This window comes from Pleurodeles waltl, chromosome 2_2 (assembly GCF_031143425.1).
Source record: "Pleurodeles waltl isolate 20211129_DDA chromosome 2_2, aPleWal1.hap1.20221129, whole genome shotgun sequence".
Lineage (NCBI taxonomy): Eukaryota > Metazoa > Chordata > Amphibia > Caudata > Salamandridae > Pleurodeles > Pleurodeles waltl.
The window spans coordinates 34,650,749-34,659,210 of record NC_090439.1 but is presented as its reverse complement, the minus strand read 5'-3'; positions in this window follow the sequence as shown (position 1 = coordinate 34,659,210).

Below are 8,462 nucleotides of genomic sequence, written 5' to 3'. Positions count from 1 at the left end.
CATCATACGGCTCTCTAATCCCACAACCATATCTGGGAGCAACAGTTAATCCATGGATTAAAGCAGCCTTTATGAAATACTGAATGGGTTGCCTTCCAACATATGCCCACCTTCCTAGGTGGACGAGAGTCAACACGACGGACACCTGTCGACTATGTGGGCTGGCTCCGGAAATGCTAATCCATCAGATATGCCTATGCAAAAGCATTACAACAGATCGTAATAGGCTCCTACGACCAGTTTGGCTTCAAAGGGGGCTGCATTGGTGCAGACTGCCAATATTGGCAGGCTTTAAAGGGGACGGCACACAGCTCAGCTGCAGACTGGCAAAATTCTTGGATAAATGAGGGCGCCTTCTTCAAGAGACTGAACAAGCGAGACAAGTGCGAACAATAAGCCTGCAAGCAGCATTGTAGTACTCTGTAATTCAGCTGAACATTTGAACTCAAATCAATTTTATTACTGTACTTCATGATTTCTTGGCTTTTTTTTTCTTTTCTTTTCTTTTTCTCTCCTTTCTTCGTGTAATGGTTTTTATTGACCGAACATGTGATAAATAAAATGCAAATTGTTTACACTGCCGAGGATTGCTTTTCTTTTGGGGTGAGGGGATTATTTTTTATAAACGGTGTTGGAAATGGCTCTTTCTGCAGGATCATCTCCAAACGTTTTGCCTTTACCCTCCACTTTTCACTGAATTTGTGTTTGTTGGCTTTAGGGCTCCGGGCACTTTGCCACTGCTAACCAGTGCTAAAGGGCGCGTGCTCTCTCCCAAAAACATGTTTTGATTGGTATATACACAAATATTGTATACATCTAATTGGCATATTTAATTAACTCAAGTCCCTAGTAAAGTGGACTGTAAATTAAACACTATAGTAGGCTTGAGGCACTGCTTGTGCCACCTGCTTAAGTAGCATTTTAAAACATGTCCCAGACCTACAAATTGCAGAGTGAATTCAATGTTACTCTGCCATGTTGACTTGGCATTTAAAACCCATCGCCATGCCTTAAACTCCCCTTTCATTAATCTTGTCACCCTTAATGTAGGTCCTAAGCAGCATATAGGGCAGTGTGCTGCGTAATTAAAAAGTAAGACATTTACGTTGGGAGTTTTTCACTACCAGGACATGGAAAACTTTTAAAGTCATTTTCTACTATTGTTAGGCCTACTCTTCTTAAAGGAAAACATTGGGGATTCATTAATACATCTAATAAGCTGTAATTTCATAATTGAGAAGGGATGGATACATCACTTTTAGTACCTTTTTAGTTGTAATAATAAATCCTTTTAATGGCAAAATTGGATTTATTGTTAAAATTTTGAAAATAGCACCTTTTAGGAAGTTGGCATTTTCCTGCTCTTAACTCCTTGTGCCTGCTCACACAGTTAAGCTGAGGTGTGGTGACAGCTGGGCTTTGTGCATTCCCTCTAGATAGGCACACACAAAGGGAGCTTCTGAGTTAGCTTATGTGTGACTGATGTGCCATCCATATGCTGATGTGCCCTGATGGCCATTAAATAGCTTGGGGGAGGCGGAGCACAGCACAGCCCCATATGCAACTGAATAGGTGTGCACTGTCACCTCACAATAGGCCAGAAACAGGGCACCAAGGTGTAAATACTGTATCTCAAACACCAGCACTTTAGTTCCATTCTGGACCTGTGTATACTGTACCAGGAAGGACTGATGTGCTGCTACAAGGACTTCCACGTATTTGGACTGCTACTCTGCTAGACACCTGCTTAGCTGTGCTGACCTGCTGCCCTCCTTGCCTGGATGAAAAGGACTATACCCATAATACTTGGACCACACACCAAGAGTAACTCTAAAGGCCAAGTGACTCGATACCTGTTTTCTGAAGTCACAGGGCTGCAGGGAGAGGTCTGTGTGGTCCCCCTCCATTCTCAATCTATTTTGCCTTGGAGAGGTGGCGGTCCTTGGGGCTGTGCCCCGCTCCCATATCTCTTTAGTTTAAAGGCCCTGTGAGATGGTAGTCCCTGGGGCTATGATGCATTAAATTACATTTGCCCCAGGAAGGTGGCGGTTCAAGGGGCCGGGATTCCAAAAAGGATTGCCCTCATTATTTAATTTTAGCCCCAAGGCTGCAGGAGGGTGCTGGCCACCCTCTGCATGCTTTCTTTGTTTAGCCTCATGAAGTTGGCGGTCTCCAGGGCTTTGACAAGCCCAGGAGGGGCAGGCCCCGTGCTCCCCGGTCCTAATTGTTGGCATGCTCTGGAGATCTTGCCCACCCGAGGGCTTCATGAAAAGGGTGGGGTTTTTCTGGCAGTTATACAAAAAAATGCTTTTTAGCCATGGTGGGATCCTAGCACCAGAGCTAAAGGGTTAGGATGTCCCTAGTTTATTTTCCTGGGTCTTGGCTGAAGCAGAGTCCCAAGATGGCTGTTGAAGTGTTGGCAGCCAATCAGATATCAGAACTGGGACAGCTGGATCCAAGAGAATCCTTGTGCCCAGATATCTATATATTTTTTCCATCAATAGCTCTAAAGCTACAGAACAGACTTAAATCAAATTACAAAAAGCCTGCTTTCTGGACCAAGACCTAGCTTTCTGCATAGTTTGGTGTAATTCCGTTCAGCAGTTTGTACTGTAGTCATTTTTAAAAACTTTAAAACTCCCATTGACATAGAATAGGGAAAAAGTGTTTTGAGACCTCTCTTTTTTTCTCAGCCCCTGCTTGACAGATCACCCTGAAACTCTTCGGTTTCATTATGAGTTTTGAATTTTTTTTGAAAATTCATTAAACGGTGCCAAAGCTACTGGCAAAACAAAATAGTTGGGGCCATTGTTACTATAGACAGGCAGAGCTATCTTACCTACTAGCAACAGCCACCAACGTAATGTATACATATATGTGCGTTTTTACATGCATGGTGGAAGCTGGCTTTTTATGTAGTGGTGCCAATGTAAGGGCACACTGCACAAAAAGTCTACACAATTCTCATTGCTTTGCAGGACTTCCATTAAATGTCCCAAGTGCTCTATTTGTGGTAGTGTGGGTGAGCACCTTAGGCTTATCAGAAGGGAGTGTTCAGCATTTGCTGGACTCACTCAATAAATGGTTCACACACTGAATAATATATCCAAGACTAATTCATAAAAATAAAACAGGTTTTATAGGAATTTAGACACCAAGATCTTTGGAACATCTGTAGTACAAGTGGCGCTGTCAATTTTACAGTTTTGAGGCATGTCCCTCAAAGCTACAATGTTAAGCACCGGGCGTGCCAAGGTCCAAAGTACCACAAGCTGTTTTGCTTTACCTACCTTGGTGTATCTGGGCGCAGAGGTGATATTCTGAATGGTAACCTTGAGCCTTACACGGTTAAGGTCAATGGGGACCTGAAACAAAGGCTGCAATATGGGACTTGGGCAAGCCTGGAAGAACCCAAAGGTGGTGGTTCAGGACATAGGAGCCCCTAGGCCAAGGGGACAGAGTCAGAAGTTGTGGACTCTGGCTGTGAGGCTCGGGTATAGAGGTCCTTGACTAGCTGGCCACTTGTGTTTGAGGCTCTCATGGTCAGTTGGTAGATCTGCAGAGGGGAGTAAAACAAAGCAGCAGAACCACTCATGAGTCTCAGCTGTCTTGATGTCCCTCATCGTGCAGGAAGGCTTTCAAGGTGGTGGGATCTGGGCTGGACACGCAACACATCTTGGCTGGTGCAAGTGCCCCAGTCATTAGGGTATTGGTATAGAGAAATCCTGGAGGGTCTAGTGCCTTGAACCTCGGTAGAGCGATGGGACTGACCACCTAGAGTCAGAAAGTCCTTCTCCTGAAGTGTTTCTCCCTGTGTGAGCCCAATGGCCAGCAACACAGTGAACTGGGCAGATGTGGTTGGTGCCTGCAGATGGAGAGGGATGGCTCCTCCATCCTAAGAGCTAGTTGTTGAAGTACTGAACAGTGCTGCAAGTGTTAAGGAAAATGTCCAGCTGCAGGACGAGGTGGATCTTTCCATTACTAAGGAAGCAAGCTGCAGGGCAATGTTTGGCACCCGTTTCTGTGCAGGACCTTGGTTCTCGCTGTTTTTTTTTTTTTTGGTTTGTTTTTTTTGTCCTTCAGTTCTCAGGAAGTCAAATCTGTCTGTCTGGTGTCTTGTGGACCCTAAAATACTCATTTGTGGGGAGGATGTGGCAGTAGCCAATGGGCTTCTGACCCCTAGGGTATTAGGATATGTACACCCCCTATATGACCACTTCCTGAACCGGTGGTTCCTATTTCACTAAAACAAGATGGTTAAACTCTTCTCTGGCTATTCACTTCAGCCTGTGGGTGAAACATGCCTTCTGAATAACTATTTTCCTACCTTCACTGGTGCCAAATGTGGCATTCCCCAGATCTAGGGGGAACCAGGGAGGGTGGGCAAAAGCGGCAGAGGCTTTTAAGGCTCTGGCCTTGATATGGTAAATTGCTAGCCATCCTGCAGGAGCTGGTATGAATGTAATTTGACTCTCGTCATGGGGGATGAGACTGTTTGATTCAGACTGCAGTACCACTACTGAGTCCTATCCCACACCATTTGGCAGCTGTCAGCCTAACCCTTTCGGCTAGCAGCACCTCACAAAAACCACATAGTAAAGGTGATTTGGGGCAGCCTGACACATGACACTGACTTCTCAGGGAAGTCATGGTGGAACAAATCTTAACCCTTTCTCTCAGGTACATAAATCTCATACATGCAAGAGACAAATGGAAGCAGCATTTGGTTGAATATATTTTATTGAAGCGACTGTGTTCTATGTAATGAGGCATGAATTGCGTTTATTAGGATAATTAAACACAATACTATTATCATTGTGACGTAAAATGAGAAACAAAGTCCAAACATTGTCACACTACTGAATCTAAAATACCTACCTGCACTATGAAAAATCTACAGGAGAGTGATAGCAGTGTTAGCCCTAGTCTGCACAAAAAACAGAAGGTTCATCTCCATACCTGAATAATAAGTAGGGGTGCCTGTTGGCCTGCTGGCAATCCTCCCAAGTGGATGCAACGAAGAGGCTAAGTCTAGCACTGATGCAACAACATAGAACAGCCTGAGATGGATGGATGGATGGATGGATGGATGGATGGATGGATGACAGGCAGGAATGCTCCCCTCTAACCTGGATCAGAACAGCTTGTTCAATAACAAAATGCGGTGTTCTGAGAACTGCCCAGATGTGGTAATACATCTTTCTGTGTGGGTTAGGGGATTTACTTTTGGGCAGGCAATAATTGGTAAATTATTGTGTACAACCTTGCACTGAGCACAAGATGAAATGTCGTGCAAAGGAACCAACAACAAATTATGCAGGGAAGGCCAGCTGATTTAAAAAAAAAAAAAAAAGAAGAAAACATCACCACTAAAGTGAATCTTTTACTAAAACAATAAAAGGCGTGAAAGGGCACAGGTCTCAGGCCCAGGTTTAAAAGTGCTAAAATATCCGCACAGGAACACGTTCTGTTGAGCAGGCATTTGTTACATGCATATCTGTGCATGCAGATGTGCCCTCACATGTAACATACTGCACCTGGCCCAAGGGCTCTAAAGGCCTGCTGTAGGGGTGGCTTACATGTAGTACATGCAGTGTATTTGGGGCAGTGCACACTGGCTGGGAGTGGGCAGTGTTGTGTTTTTTAAATGGCTTGCACCATTTCACGCTTCCTACAATGGCGTGTTACAAGGGAGCTAAAGCCTTTGGCAATTGGGTTACAATTAACACTTGTGTAGTTTTTAGGGAATGAGCACTGGTGCTGTGGCCTGCTTAGCAGGGACCCAGTGCACTTCCAATCAAGGACATCAGTAAGCAAAAAGTGGGGGTGACCATGTCCAAAAGAGGCACTTTCCTCCAGTGGGTACGCTGCTGGCTGCCTGTTTTACTTGGTGAGAGCAATTTCTTCTGATCACTGGAGCTCTGTGGCTTTACCAGACCGGTTCAGATAAACAAGATGATCTAGACCAGTTCAGACTTGCGTGACGTTTGACTGATCACTGGGGAAAGAAGCAATCTCTGCCTGGAAAGAAGCTTTGCACAAGGCACAGCTAACCGAAGTCCTGCCTTGAGGTGACCACAAAGAAGTGAGTCACCTAGAACCAAATGATCCCTCGAGCCCGACTGGCCACAGTCACCAAAAAACACTACGACATTCGGGGTCATGGAGCTGTAGAAACACTTTGGCCCTCATTACAACCCTGGCGGACGGTGCAAAACGGGCAGTATGACCGCAACAAGGCCGGCGGTCATTACCGCCCCATTATGACATTGGCGGTTTGGCATATGCCAAACCGCCAATGTCCCTCACCGTCCGCCACGGCGGTAACTACCACCAGACAGGAGACAACGGTCTCCAGCCTGGCGGCCATCACTAGTCTGCCGGCGGTATCAAGACCTCGCATACTGCCATGGATTTCATGGGGTTTTCAACCGCCATGAAATCCAAGGCGGTATGCACTGTCAGTGCCAGGGAATTCATTCCCTGGCACTGATTGGGGTCTCCCCTTCCCCCTCCCCTGAGTCCACCCCCAACCAGCCCCCAAAGGTAGTAGGACCCCCTCCCCACCCGAACCCCATAGACCCCCAAACATACCCCACATCCCCCCCACATCCCCCCCACATCCCCCCCACATCCCCCCCACATGCCCCCCACACATCCCCCTTCACATCGCCCCCCACATGCCCCCACACATCCCCCTTCATGCACGCTCACACACATACACGTTACATTTCCCCCACACACATTACACCACCGCATGCATATACGCACTCACACAACCCCGCTACACACTCACACCCCCATGCACGCACACACCACACAACACCCCCCCCCCCAGCCCCCTCCCCTAACGGACGATCACCTTACCCATTTCGGTGATCCTCCGGGAGGGAACGGGATCCATGGGGGCTGCTCCACCGGCAGCACCCCTTCACCAGAACACCGCCATGCCGAATACTGAGTCGCATTTCAGTGGGTGGTGTTCTGATGACGTGGCTGTGACGGTGGAGCACCCTCCACTACACCGCCGACTGCCAGTATGGCTGCTGGCGGTTCCCCATCCAAAAAGGGTGGAGGGTCACCAGCAGTCATAATATGGTTGGCGGAAGACCGCCAACACTGGTGGTCTTCGGCTAGGCGGAACCTCAGCAGCCTCTGTAAAAGACCGCCAAGGTTGAAATGAGGGCCTTTGTCACCTGATCCGATCCTACTATAGAAAAGCTTTGTCACCTGATATCCGATCCTACTGTAGAAAAGCTTTGTCACCTGATATCCGATCCTACTGTAGAAAAGCTTTCTCACCTGTGATCCGATCCTACTGTAGAAAAGCTTTCTCACCTGTGATCCGATCCTACTGTAGAAAAGCTTTCTCACCTGTGATCAGATCCTATTGTAGAAAAGCTTTATCTGTTGTTTCTAAGCCGATGTTACTGTAGAAACGCTTTCTCTGTTGCCTCTAATCTGATCCTCCTGTTGCTGCAGTTGTCTTGGTACTGCGGACCACCAAAAGAAGGATACAGTTAAAACAGGCAGACTAAGCCCAAACCAACAGAACAGCATGTTAACAAAATATGCACACAGTAAGTTCATTCCTTAAGCAACTGTGACTTTAGTAAGTGAAAGGGTGAGTCAAGGGGACAACACAAGACCTTCAATAGGTAATACCTCAGCTCACGAAGGTCTTTAACCCACATCAACTCACCTGGAAGAAGGTGATAACTAGACTGGGCTGGATTACAGAGATCTTGTGGGAGTGTGTGACACCAACACATCCGACAAGGACGTTGGACTGCCTTTGTACTTTAAGAAAGGCCTGTGAATAAGTTAAAACAAATCTGTTCTTTGCTTGAGAGCGAGGGTAAGGACATGATGAAATGTATTCACCTCAGTGCTAGTTTTACCAGCATATGCTAAATACATTGCAGTCTTGCTAACGCTGTATCCAGCAAACTGAGATAGATAATCTAGGAGACAAAAAAAACTCTTAGGAGTAGGAGAAATGCAAAATCATTTCAGTGATCCGCAATTTGAGGATGAAATCTGAGGTCACAATCAAATGTGGTCTTCAGGTTTCTAACTTCTCTTTTGAGTGTGCCTACAAAGAAATTAATTTCTGTTTTACCTCTCCTCACCTTTGAGCATTTAGTAGTCATTAGGACATGAATAAGTGTCAGACAGACCCTCAGACGACTGACTGATTTGTCAGAATCCTGCTCCAGCCAAAAGGTACAGCTGCGTCATTGGCATAGGATAATACTTTCAAACCAAAGGAGTGGACTAATCACTATGTGATACCACATAAAGATTAAATAGAAAGGGTGGGATATCCCACCCCTTGGGTTCTCCATCCTCTACATTGTTCTTCTAGCCTTCTGCTCACCAACATGAGCTGCGCTGCTGTACAACACAGCTAAAAGAAATTGACAAGGCCAATAGCTCACATGGGTGAAACCTATTAGCTT